Consider the following 14,255-nt stretch of genomic DNA (forward strand, 5'->3'; position numbering starts at 1 on the left):
CTGGGCATTGATGTAGATGATTAATGAGCAGGAGTTAAAACACTTTGAATCTCACTGCCCATTGTACGAGTCCACATTTTGAGGAATTAATTAAAGTGTAACAAGAAATGATTAAATTTGACTAAGTCTGTGCATACTGCTTAGTCATAGTCACCACGCTTTCATTTTGTGAACCAAGAGATTCATATTTTACTGGTACCTTAATATTTTAGCTAATGTATGCACATGGCTGTGAGAAAAAAAGGTCACTCCCTTTTTTTGGGTGCACTTTTAAGATTTGCAAAGGATAAATGCTTTTATCTTTTACAAGTGATTTCTATTTCGGCTGTGACATCATCCACATTACAGCGGTCATGTTAACTCAGGCCAGCATTTCACTCGCTATAGTGCATTAGCTTAGCATTATCAAAGCTTTTGCTAATAGACGGCTTTGTTAATCCTCTATTTATTAGGGCGCTTTGGAGAATTAGTGCCCTCATTCCCTCCACACCATACACTGTTCAGTCTGTGGGGGGCTTATAAGCACTAGGCTCATTAATAGTCTTTGCTAATGATTTAAAGGGCCCGTTGCGTTACCCCAGCCCAACTTTACATCACTCTGATGCACGCATCGGTTTAATGAGAGCAAAAAGGGCCAGAGCAGCTGTTGCAAAATGTGGGAGCAGATTTTGATGATGCTGTCAGTTTGGAATGGAGGCACAGTTTGACAGAAGTTAGAAAATTCATAAATTAGTAGAAAAGTAAGTTCTCCAAAGGTGTTGGTTAAAAGTTGAGCTGTTTTGGTTGCTTTGCTGACCTACTTCTATTTAAGCTATTCCACTGAGCTATTGCAACCCACCATCACATACATAAAACACCAGAACCTCAATAACAGACTCTAAAGTTAAAGACCCAATCCCATGAAAATCCTGTTTTTAACACGTTCTTGAAACATTTTTCTCATGATGGAGGACATATAAAAAGAAAATGGTATTTCTTTATTCCAATCATATGAATCAAGAGCGGACGGGAAGCCAGAGGCTCAAAACTGTACGGCTAGAGAGCTCCAATACTTCTCACCCGTTTTGTTGCACTGGTAATGTTAGGTTGGGATTGTGAGGGGCTGTAAGCTAGCAGGAGAGAGTGTAAACAGAGAGCTCTCAGTTACAAGAAGGGGAAGGGGGGTGGGTTTGATCTGCACCAACAGCCCTAACTTGTCCTGTCCAACATCAGAGGAAGCAGATTAGAGCGGAAGGCCTCTTGCGTTGGACAGATTTTACTGTTACAACAGGGATTTATGGATCTTCAGACAAACAATGTGCTTATTTATTTAAACCCTTTTGTATTTGAGGTTAAACTTTATTTATAATAATTATGTTTACATGCATTCCATTCTTTTCCGGACGGAAAACACGAAGAGAGATGGGGCATAAGGGGATAAGATGAGGGATATAGAGGGAGGGGGCAGTCGATGATAGAATCACAAAATAAGAGTGTCATAAATAAACCGCATGACTTGGTGCTCACATACACACACCAACAAATGGAACGCCCACAAATATTTACAGGTTTTAAGTATATTCATACTTTAACGATTAGAGACTTATCTCACAGGGCACACCAACTGATATTAACCTATTCACACAGAGGAATATTTCTAATAAAAACGACTGCAGCTCTGCAGAAACTATGTCCATGAAAATGACAGCTTTTTATATTTTTGGCTAAAAATAGCATCATCATTAAAAAAAAAAGACTACTCGGAGGGCTTTAAAAATAGATCAAAAGACCAAAAGATACTCGGATTACATGTGTTTAACTTGATCCCTTAATAAAATGTTTATTCATATTGTTGTTATTTGGACTGAATAACAATAATTATAGGGTCTACCCAAAATTTATTACTTGTCCGCTATTGTATGAAACCCTGGCAATAACAAGAACACGAGGGGGCAAAAGACTACAAAAGACTACAAGGAATAAGTAAGTAATGTGATTTATTTAGGAGAAAGTTATACTGCAACATGTCTCATAAATGTAGATTTCACAAATGAAAACACAGAATTATAGGGATAAACACTGCTAATCCTGACACCCAGAAGCCTCTCTGACATAAAAAACCACACAGGCTCATGGTAAATCTTTCTAGAATTATTACCACTTAGAGCCCATGAGGCCTGTAAAACAGTTACAGTGATGTGTTTATCTGAAGGATGTGAATGTCAGTCATTTTAACTGACATGCACACAAGTGGGACATCAAGCTCCAAGGAAGTATATCTACTTAGTTATTTATGGACTTTTTGGTTCTTTGCTTTATTTTTTGTCGCTGTTACATTTTTAAATGGTTGCATATTATTTTATAACGGTTTGCTGACATAATTTTTTTATCGAACCGTTTTCTGCTCTTAGATGTCATAGTTTTCTGTGCATGTCATAGTTTTTTTTGTTTTTTTTTTTGTTTTTTCCATCCATTGAATCATAACTTCACACATTTAATCTTTGTGTGTGGACATTTTGATGCATGTTTTTGTTTTTCTTTGTGTGCTGTACATGTGTTGTTTGGCACCAGAGCATGTTATTTGGCTCCCTCTCCCCCTTGTCGGTCTGTCAGAATAAATGGACTGTAAGTACTTCACCTGCAGCCGGGTGTGACTGACTTTTCTCTCTATATGTTTCTCCAAGCAGCTTTCCTCCCACCACACACTGACACACACCATACACTCAATCACACAGAGACGCCGTCCTGCAGCTTCTGGGGCCTAGTGACTGGGAAGTAAAATGAGGAAGATGGAAACCAAGAGAGTCAATATCAAATATAAACACGTTTATGAGCTAGTCTTTGAATAGAGAGCCTCACTTTATTACTATATTAATATATCTTTATTTTTATTTTTTTCCTTTTTATTTTTATTGCAGTAACCTAACTTATATACTCAATGACAACAAAAGAAATGTTTGCCACAAAACACATAGTTGGTGTTTTTTTACATCCATTTACATTCCATTCTGATAATCTTTCAGTAAATTTCAAATATGTGAATTATGATTATCAACAAAACAAAGAAAAGGATTGTTTTTGAGAGCATAGTTTCTGCAGAGCGGCAGAAGTTTATCAGAAATTTTCCTCTGAGTTGTGGGCAGGATGGAACAAGCCTGCCCACACTTCCCATTATCGCTTTGTTTACACTCTCTCTAGCTAATTTCCTGACTCTTAACCCCAACATAACATTACCTAAAATTAATAGAGCAGAGCAGAGAGCTTGAAGCTTGCTGTTGTAGCTTTATGTCACATCCAAAAGTTTTTAAAAAAACTGCTGTTTTTTCATCTGCTCCTGATTCACAGTGATTCAAAGACAGATACTCCAAAATGCAATTTTAAACTCAATTTTCTATATATATGACTCCATCATCAGAAAAATGCCACAAAATCATGTGGCAGACTCAAAACACAATTTATAACAGAGTGGGTCTTTAACAGAGGTGGGTAGCAACGTGTTACATTTACTTAAGTAACTTTTGGAAAAAATTGTACTTGTGAAGAGTAGTCATGATACAACATACTTTTTTTTCATTTTTACTTGAGTACATCTATAGAAAAACAAGCGACTTTCATTTTAGTACACTGGGCCTCTTGCTGCTGGTTACCGTTACTTTCAACTGAAATATAATTTCAAAATAATCTAAATCCATCCTGTGGTGGAGAAACTTCCACCACAACTACACGTGACTCCATGTGACCAATCATACGAAGCCAGAAAGTCATGTTACTGTTCACAAATGAAGGACAATGTTTTGCAAAGAAAAGGAGGGAATGGTTTCCAACAATTTCTTGTCTTTTATTTGTTGCAGAAAATGTTGCCCAAAGTTTTATTTAAAAAAAGTTATGTACTTATTTCAAGCCTTATTGAAACTTATTTAATTGCATTGTTTCACACTTGAGTAGATTTTATTCTAAGTACTTTATTACTCTTCCTCAAGTAATCATTCGGCTGTCTAATCTCTACTTTAACTTGAGTAATATTTTGAGTATTTGAGTAATATAAAGTAACAATACCTGAATAAAATTTTTGAATACTCACCCACCTCGGGTCTAAAATGTTTTCAAACATTTTCATAATTTGCAAAAAGTATGTTGCTGTTTTTAACAAAATAGCAATAACACAAAATAAGTGCCATTTATTTGCTGTATTGTACATTGTTATTACTGTGGACCACTCAAAAATGTGTTTTGGAAATTAAAAACATTAGATCAAATAAATCTATTCTTTATTAAATACATTTTGAGTATGAATTTAAATATCCAAAATAAAAAATAAATAAAAAGAGACTATTTGTGTGGGCGGCCGTGGTGCAGTGGTAGGGTGGTCGACCCATGATCATAAGATTGCAGGTTCGATTCCCGCCTTGCACGCCCATGTGTCGAAGTGTCCTTGGGCAAGACACTGAACCCCACCTTGCCTCTGGTGGGAGGTTGGCGCCAGTGTTCGGCAGCGGAGCCACCACCAGTGTGTGAATATGTGTGTGCATGGGTGAATGGGACTGTGACTGTAAAGCGCTTTGGGCCTTCAAAAGAAGGTAGAAAGCGTTATATAAGTATACGCCATTTACCATTTACCATCATTTAAAAGCCCCTAATTCTGACAATGGAGTCAGGAAAGAGTTACTTGACTAAAAAGAAAGGGGACCTGCTACTTGTAAGACGTGAAAACGACCAGGAGCTTCATTTTAAAAAAGCTGCTAGAGCTCCAGCACAGCCGGAACTGCCTCTCTCTCTCTGTCAAAAGCTGTGTCAGTTTGTGTGGAAGGGAGGCGGTGTGCGGACGACCTGCTGCGTCTGTGTATGGTTTTGTGCATTGTTCCAGATCCTCTGCTCAGAACCGCTGCATGCATTGTGTCGTTCGCACAGCTCTGCGTTGAGTGGCAGTGAGAGATGCTTACTCACAGCGCTGGCAGGCTGAAAATATGCTCCGCTCTATAAATGCCTCAGTGTGCTTCTGTGTGCTTGTGAGGACTGCTGGTTTGCTGATATACAATCCCTCGGGGAATTAGAATTTGAATTAATGTGATCAGGGAGGTAGAATGAGTTGAATATAACATGCCCTTTTCAACTTTGATTTTCTAAAAATTCATCACTGTAGGCTGTTTGACTCCTGGCACTTCCTGTTTCTGAAAACACAATGATTTCTTTTTTTTCCCCTCCCACAAACATGAGTTTTCCTTATTCCTGCTCCTGTGAATGCATCATCACCTTCCACCCTGTCCTCATTAACATTTAATGGACTGCCTTTGCTCCCTTCATCCTGCGACATTTCACATCATCTAGCTCACTCCAGACTTTGTTCTCTAGAGATCTGTGTGTTCTCTGCTTTGTATGGAAACATTATGGGTGTCTTCCTCTGATCCTGCTTTTATTCAACTGCACCTCAATGCAGACCTACTGCGATCATCTTTCGATCTATTGTAAAAGCGTGCAGTGGTCTTTTGATTATGATTATGCTGTTATTTTAGCCACAAAATAAAAAACTGGTGTTTTCAGGGACATAGTGTCTGCAGAGCGGCAGGAGTTTGTTAGAAATTTGCCCGGGCGGAACTGTTGGCACGGAGTAAGCCTTTACCCCGACTTCCCATCATCCATCTCACCCGCTAGCTTACGCCCCCTTTCAGCCCGAAGCTAACATTACTGGTGCAGCAAAGCTGGAGAGCAATATCGGAGCGAAGCAGCTGTACGGTTTTGAGCCAGATGGCAGCTCAGACGAGGAAAAGAAAGACGGATGTGGATTTAGTCGCCAGCCATTTTTTCGTCTGTTTCTGATTTAAAGCGATATGAATAAAGAAATACTCCGAAATGCAATTTTAAGCTTTATTTTATTCATTTATTGCCTTCATTTGCAAAACGTTGCCACAGGAACATGCTAAAAACAGCACAAAACACCATGTTAATTGGAGTGGGGCTTTAAAACAGTCGCCATCGCAATTTGCTTTCATCTTTTTTTTCTATATCTCTTCTTTTTCTCTTTTAATGTTTTAATTGTCAAACCATATTCACCCTCTGTCTCCCACCTATCAATGTTTTCACTAAGCAACCCTGATATTTTTTTCTATTTTCAGAAATGACTCAATGAACTGAAGGTGAAGCTGCGTTCAATACCGTACATGATTTGCACAGCTGGGGACGTCAGCGTCATATTAAGTCAATGGTACGGATGCGATCTGGGGCAATTTGAGCATCAGGCATGAAGGTCCTGTAGCAGCAAAGCCAGAGTTCAATTATCCTAACTTTGGCTAGGTCGCTATGTGGCATCAACCAATCAGTGACGTTTTCAGTGACTCCATCATCGGGTAGAATACACATCCAATAAGGTGGATGGATCCAATAGTTTTCCTTCTTAACTTCCATCCATCCGTCTTCTTGACCTGTTGTACCCCTTTTGGGCCCCGGTGTTGCAGGAGCAGTTGCAATATGGCAGCCTCCTCCTGAATTTTATTCTAATTTTCTTTTTTTCATCGAGACGATAATAAAAAATCCTCTAATTTTATTCTTATGTTTCCCCTCTCATGTTAACTCTCTAACCAACCTCCTTTATAGCTCCTGGCGTTGTTGAGTTTAATACACAGGCTGATCTTTCAACATCCGGGTTTCTTTCCAGCTTTTCTCCTCTTTTGCTCCACTAATCTTTTTCCTTTTTCACCTTTTGCATCCCATCCATTCTCAGCTAAAGCCTCCATTATATCTCAAATGGATGCATGTACAGTCAATCAACGAGGGTTAGTTCATTCGTTGTCTCGCTCTGAATCAGTTTATCATTCCTTTCATCCATCCATCAACTCAATTGTTTGTAAAAATCCAATTAAAAGGTAACATGTGCGCCCCGCCCCTCAGTAGCTGCCTCTTAAAATTCTGCACCCCTCTCCCCAGGCTGAGCCTTTTCCTCGCTTCCCTTTATCCTTTCAGTTATTATCACTTCATGCAGTTTCTGGAAGTAGTCTTCCACAGCTATTAAATATACAAAAAGTGAGAATTTTTTTCTGCTTATTTGTCTGATCTTTTCTGCAGTTTTTACGCGTGTTCCTTTGCCCCTCACATGGTCTCTGGAGAATTTTACAAGAATGAAAAAGGTGGAAATAAGCCAAGAACTGATGAGCTGCTTTTGTGCTTTTATTACACAATCGCACAAAAAGAGCTAGTGGTTGAAAAAATCCCATTGACAGCAACACTGTTGAAATACTGATATATGCTACAGATATAGAAAACAAAAAGGCTCATAGGGTGGAAAAGATGGAAAAGAAGAAACACAAATAGAAAACTGGTGGAAACAGAATTATTAATTTTCAATGAAGGTAAAAAGAAATTAAAAATATTTTTCCATAAATAAGTTATCCATTTTAAATTAGTATAACTATTTCATGATTTATTTCTCATGTTCTATAAATCTTACAACTTTTGAGACAGTCAGTAAAAATGTTCCAATTTTTTTCCAGAAATGTAATCGCAATTCTGGATTCTCAGACTAAAGGCAAGTATCTTAAAATGCCACCGCGTGGCGACCTAGAAGTAACATTTTCAGAAAAATTTGGCATTTTAAGGTGAGTGGATGATTTGTGGACATCGGTCACGGGCTGCCCGGGCACATTTGGAGGTGGCTCGGTGGCAGTCCAGTGACAGGTGGGTGCCAGGAAGGCAGCAGCGTGATAATTGACTGATAGGAGGGTCTCTGAGTTCCCCAAAATTGTCTAATGATCGTCCGAATTATGACATTCACCCCATGCCTCTGTGCTGCCGTTCCACTGCCACCGTCGAATTGTTTGAACAGCAGCAGTGCGAGCACTCGCCGAGGGCTATAGGCATGGGCCGGGCCGAGCCGGGCCAGGCGATGACCAGATGTCGATCCCGGCCACTGTGGCTCCAAATAGGGAAACGGCATTGATGCTGCACGAAACTCATCATTGCGTTGATAGCACCACGCATCCCTAAGACCTGCGTCTTGACAAATTGCGGTTGACGCTGAGAAGAACAAGAAGACGTCAGAACATTGTGTTTACTGTAGTGATCATAGAAGAAGAGAATCATGCAGAAGAAGGGCGAAGAAGAAGAAGAAGTCCAGTCAGGCCGGCCAGCTGTCACTCAATTTCCTAATGGCGTCATGCCGCCGTCAACATTTACGACCACGCCAACGATTTTCAAAAATATCCGGGTGGCGGCGTGAAATCTTGAATATCCTGCCGGTCCCGCCCCGTTGCGAGGTGGCAGTTGTATAAACATCAGATGTCTGCTTCAGACTGTGTGACCCTTCCCACCTTTGACTGCTGCCCTCTTCTTATCTTGACAACAGAAAACACCCACTGGTATTATCCTCAAAACTCTCCAGAGTTTACTGACACATGTTCTGGCCTAAATGTCTAACCTTTTTTCCTCCATTTCATTTAAAATTACCAGCGCCTGACATCTTTCTACGGGTCAAAGATTGTTTTATTGAACTCAGGGAATGTATGGAATCAGAATAAAGGGATCCTATGTGGCACAAAAAGCCTGCCGGCTCTCACTGCCCCATGATTTAACAGTTTATCTTCTTTTTTATTTCCTTTTTTTGCCATTTCCTTTGGCTATTTCTTCATCCACCCGCAATCCATTCAAGCAGACCTGACATCTTATATATCTTTGTGTCCCAAATTCTCCAATTGTAAACTCAAAATTGTGCCTTGAGAAAACCTCCCAGCTGTTTTTTCTTTTTGGTTCAGTTATATATATTTTTCTGGGGATAAATCTTCCTCCTTATCAGTCTTCTATCTCTATTCCATTTTCCTCTTTTGGTCAGGACTATTATTGTTCTACTTCCTTTTTTATTTTTTTTAATCTATTTGATTTCCTCCTTCTTAGATTGACTAATGACCCATTTGTCAACACTTTCTGTGCTTTCTGTTCTTTAATGGTTTGTAGAGTTTGTGACTGTTTCTGGAGTCAGTGCGCATTGGAGATGTCAATTCCACACAGCAGTGGGAGCATCTGGTTGTGTGTTTTTCCTAATGGGCATTTCCTGTTCATATCTGTCACCGTCAAAGAGGGAGAGTAGTCATTGACTCTTAGCTCTGTTAGGACGACGCTTAGAGTGAACCTAAAATAGCTATCTCAAAAACTTCCTGGCTGAAGGTCCTCAGTCGGATTCATAAGACAAAATACAAATCCTCCAATCCTCGAATGATATTCAAACTGTGTTTTTTTTAATCTATCCCTATGTCTATCTTCTATTTTGTTCTGTGGAGGGTCACAGGGGGTTTCCGATCCCAGTCACTTTAGGGTGAAGGCAGGACACACCGTGGACATTTCACAAGGCCATGTATTGCAGCCAGAAAATTCTAAGTTTATTTACTTTAATTTAAGCATTGCCATGAAAGATGTGAGAATCATTTCTTAGTTTCTTCTTATTTTAGTTATTACCCATACTCTTTTATTTTGAAAATGTTCTTTAGACCCAGCACAATGTCGCTTTGTTTGCAGTGTGCACATGTGCAGGATATAGATGCGATTTGATGTGTATGCCATCACGTTTTTTTGTTTTTTTTCGTACTCTGACTGCCTCAGAAGAAAGTATAAAAGAGAAAAATATGTTTATTTTACTAGTATGATTTGTGAAGGTAATGTATTTTCTTTTCTTTTTTCATTTGTATTTTTATAGCAAGATAACCTAGCATGTCACATTACTATAAAACTCACTATTTTAATTCAATGAATGGACGAGGGTACCAAAGTGATTTACAGTAAAATAAAGATATAAAAAGGGTAAAAATTAGACAAATTAAGACCAAAAAATTAAAAACAGCATAAAACTACAAAAAGCGATAAAATACATAAAAGACAAATTGTAAGGCCACATCCGCAGGGACAGCAGGTTTTTTTTTCTTCCTTTTTTCCAACTTGTCCCGTCCAACAGCTGAGCAAGTAGATTATATGTATTTGTATAAACCACTTTTGTTTTTGAGGCTAAGCTTTATTTATGAATATTATATTTGAATGCATTCCTTGTTGGACCGGACGGAAAAAGAAAAACAACAGAGGAGAGAAAGAAACCGAGTGGATTGTCAGAGATGGGGGGTAAGGGGTTAGAGTGGGGGGTAATTGATATTAAAAAGTTAAAACATAAAAGTGCCGTAAGTAAATTACAATAAATAGTCTGCACATAACTATTTACAGGTTGGAGGTATAATCATACATTAATGATTAAAGATTTATCCCCCAAGATTTCTGTACATGAACAGGTCCACACAATATTTTATATGCAAGCCTCCAGAGCACCCATGCCCATAGTTGTGCAAAGGTGAATAAGCGGGTGGGTTGAATGAATGTGTGCCTCTTAGAGTGTACCTTGATCACACTGAATGTTCCAGCAAAGGGAGGAGGCCCAGCACCCCACACCCCAGAGCTAGGGGCAGACAGCGCAGCATCCAAGAGCCTCACCGTCAGACAAAGATCCAGGAGCAACCACCCTACCGTGCACCTGACCCCCCACCACAGAAACGGAGATGGAGGTCAGGACCCAGCAGCCACCCAGCTGAGGAGTACGAGGAACAGCGGACACGCAGAGCCGGAGCCCCATGGCAGGGACCCACCCCACCCAAAGCGGACCGCGCCTATACCCAATGCCCCGACCACTCGAGACCTACGCCGGCGCCCAGACGAAAGGCACCCCACCGCCCGGGAGTCCTGAGCCCCCACCCGCCCCCAACCACAGCCCATTGTCAGCCCACACTGCGAACCCGTGCAACGTGCCCGCCAGCCCCACTGAGGTCAAGAGGGGGGAAGCGGCAGAATCTGACCGCCCGGGTGGGAAGGCGGACACAGGTGACCAGTGGAGGCCCCAGACAGGGCCAGGGGACGGTGAGCCTGAGGACCGGGTTCTAGTTCCTGTAAGCAACGATGGAAAAGATTGGGCTGTCCCGGTATGCCCAAGAGAGGGGCCCCACCCGGACCCAGGGGATGCCGCCCAGCCCGCTCAGATGTGGTAGACTCCCTCCCTGCATGGAAAAAGAGCTGCAAGATCCGGGGCGCAGGAGCCCCCACGGCGCCACAAACACCCATCCTACTCAGCGTGGGGGGCAGGGGACAGGGAGCAACATGACCATCTCGTTGTGTGTGTACGTGTGTGTGTGTGTGTGTTAAAGAGGTGCAGTTAAAATTAAAAGTTAAAAGCAGAGTCTGATCACCCAAGCGTGTCCACCACAGGGCCCTACATGAGTGTATTTGTGTATGTTGGTGCTTAGTGTGTGGTGTATGTTCTAGAGGGGGGTCCAATTAAAATTGGTATATGCTTCCACCAATAGTCCCTACGTGTCTACAGCAGCTTTAATGGCAACCTAAGCATGACATAGATTCTGATAAATATTCTAAGTATTCTAAAAATGCATACCTGTAAAGTTTGCAGTTTAGACCAATGTCTGGTTAAAGACATTTGTTAAAGACTGGTGAAAGACTGGTCTGGTTAAAGACATTCTGCTGGAGCTTATGAAGCCCGAACAAACAGAGGAAGTAAATCAGCTGCTATATTTGAGTGTAAATTATTTTTTCCTCTAAAAACACTAATTTGAAAGAGATGAAAAAAACTTTTGAAATAACGATAAGGACAGAATTGTATGAGTGTGATAATAACAATAAGACTCCGTCATTAAAATATACATTTTGTTAACTCATCTAAAGAGTTTTAGAACATGTAAAAGATCAAAGGTCATATTATTTTTGTAATAAATACTTGTTTTTCTGTGACATTCTTCCCAATGAAGCCTTTTATGGGTCTATCTTTGTCATTTCTTCAAACTTTAATGGACTACTTTCAACGTGACATTCTAAAAAAATAGTTGTTTTTAAGACATGGAAGATTAACTCACAGATGTTATTGTTTCTCTAAATGTTTAGAATAAACAGTCTTTTTTTTAAATCTGGTTTCCATTCATGTTTGAATTCAGATTTGGTTTATTTCAAGCAATCCAAACAAGAATAAAACTAAACTAAAAAAAAAAAAAGTAGACCAATATATCAAATATAGATTAGTTAATTGATTGGTAAATACATATACGTATGCCTACATCCACATAAACATGTAAATAATTGTTACTCTTAATAATAAATTGACAGTTGATAAAAAAATAAAATAAATGAAGAACAACTTAATCACAATTTTAAGACACTTGCTCCTCTTTTAAGTATTTGGGGATATTTAGTTTTGGAGAACAAGCTAAAAATGCCATTTTATTTGCACTAAAAATCCCTTTGAAATATAATTTGCGACTGAAAAAAATGCACAATAAAGAAGAAAAGAATCCTAAGTGGCACGAATATAAGTCGTACTTTTGGGGGAATTTTCTTTAACAAAATATGGAAACAAGAACGGAGATTTTATTTTGAAAGGCGAATCCTGGACAATAAGGGCGGTAGAGCACTCGGCCTCTGATTGGAAGTGTCCCACGGAACCCCACCTCTAGTGGAAGGTTGACGCCAGTGTGGCGGACCCAGCATCAATGTGTGAATGTGAATGTAAAGCGTTGGGTCTTCGAGGAAAGTAGAAAAGCGCTAATCAAGAACACAGTACAGTGCCCTCTAGTGGTTGCTGCTATTTATTTGAAGAAAATGATGCCCGAATTTAAGTAGCACCCCTGCCAAACTATGCACAGAAACGCGACATATACCGGTGCATTGAATTGGAGCTCGTTTTTTTGTCTGTAAACTTTTAACTGTAATAACCTATTTTATAGACACATTTACTTTCCTGCATGGATGTCCAGATTTGCCAACATCTGTAAAACAGGCTCATCAGCTTTTCTGTACTTGGCAAAGGTTGCCTCAGCAGGTTCAAGGATGCTGCTGTTTTCAAATCAAAAGTGGTCCGCTGAGCTCTTCAGTTTTAAAAAAGTTGTTTTTAAGTTTTTCTAAGGGTGAGATTCTTAGTCAAACTCACCCCCACAAGTGTGCACCGAGTGAGTTATTGCATGCTTCCAGCTGTCCGTGGCTGCTTCTATGAAACTCTTAATCCAAATGCTGACACAGGTCTGCAAAGAAGGGATCTGTTGCTCCCTCTCCCCTCTTCCTCCAGGCACCTATCCACAGCAACGTGCCAGCGAGTGTCTATCTTCTGTCACTACAGACCTCCTGGCGCTGCTTTCACGCACGAGTGCTTTATACCACACACTGTATCAATTATTCTCTTTCACAGGGTTGCAGTGTTGAAATGACCTTTCAAACAGAAATAAGGCTAAAATCCTCTCGTCTCCACAGAGATCTGGAGTCACCTCCATTCACAAGGCCTCCTCAAAAAGCCAGACTATCACTTTTTGTCATTTTATATTTGTATTCCTACCAGAAAACTTCAGTAATTCAATTTTGACTTTTAGATCATTCTCTATGTGATCCGGAGTTTACATGAATCTCGTTTCAGTTCAGACGGCTGCTATGTTAATTATTTCCCAAATGATCAAGTGAACATAAGTGTGTGGGTAGCAGGGTTACAGTATGCAAGTAAAAACTGTTATCATTTTCAGCTCTGTTGGGAGACACAAACAGATCATTTTAAGACCCATAACAATGCATAATTAACTGCTGTCTGCACAGCCATTCAACATGAATTGAGCAACATAAGGAGAAAGCAATATCTTTCATGAACAGACGTTGTTGCCCACGTTGCCACTGACATCATTTTACCACAATAAGAAATGTAAGAGTAAATGTTTTTGATACCGTCGCTGTTATATTATTGTTTTCATTTAGATTAGTGATCCCCAGAGCACAAAAACCGGGCCGCAAAAAAAAAGAAAAAAGAAACTACATTTTCATTTCTATTTTGATTCTTGAAGGAAGTTTTATTTTGAAAACTTCCGGGACTGTCCCCACATTACTCTCATTCATGTCGCACGGTCCATCTGCTACTTTCCCAACTCCCAAATTAAAACCCAGAGCTAGCAAAGTAAGCAAAAAAACAGACATATCTGGAAAGTTTCTTGTTCCAAAATAAAAGAGCCAATAAGGACACAGAAAAAGAGCCTTTGCCTTCAAAAAAAAAGAAAGCTGCCTTTAACAGACAACAAAAACAACAACATTCTTTTCTCTAAATATTGATTTATCGCAACAGTTGTTCCCACACACGATAATAATGTTCACTTTTCGGCACATCCCTTTCGGGGTTTACCACAACACATTCAGCATCCGACTACCTAACCTTACAAAGATGCTTGCTGATAAAGTTGCTCAAATGGTGGATTGACGTTTATTATTATATTTAGAAAAAAGCAGATTTG

At 39.9% G+C, this 14,255-nt stretch overlaps 1 protein-coding gene across 3 annotated transcripts in view; it reads right to left on the reverse strand.

The window, feature by feature from the left end:
- Nucleotides 1-14,255, reverse strand: part of grid2 (glutamate ionotropic receptor delta type subunit 2) — a 562,418-nt gene that overhangs the window by 248,661 nt on the left and 299,502 nt on the right. The gene's annotated exons all lie outside the window — the stretch shown is intronic.

The sequence above is a fragment of the Oryzias latipes genome, chromosome 9 (assembly GCF_002234675.1).
Source record: "Oryzias latipes chromosome 9, ASM223467v1".
In the NCBI taxonomy this organism is placed as follows: Eukaryota; Metazoa; Chordata; class Actinopteri; order Beloniformes; family Adrianichthyidae; genus Oryzias; species Oryzias latipes.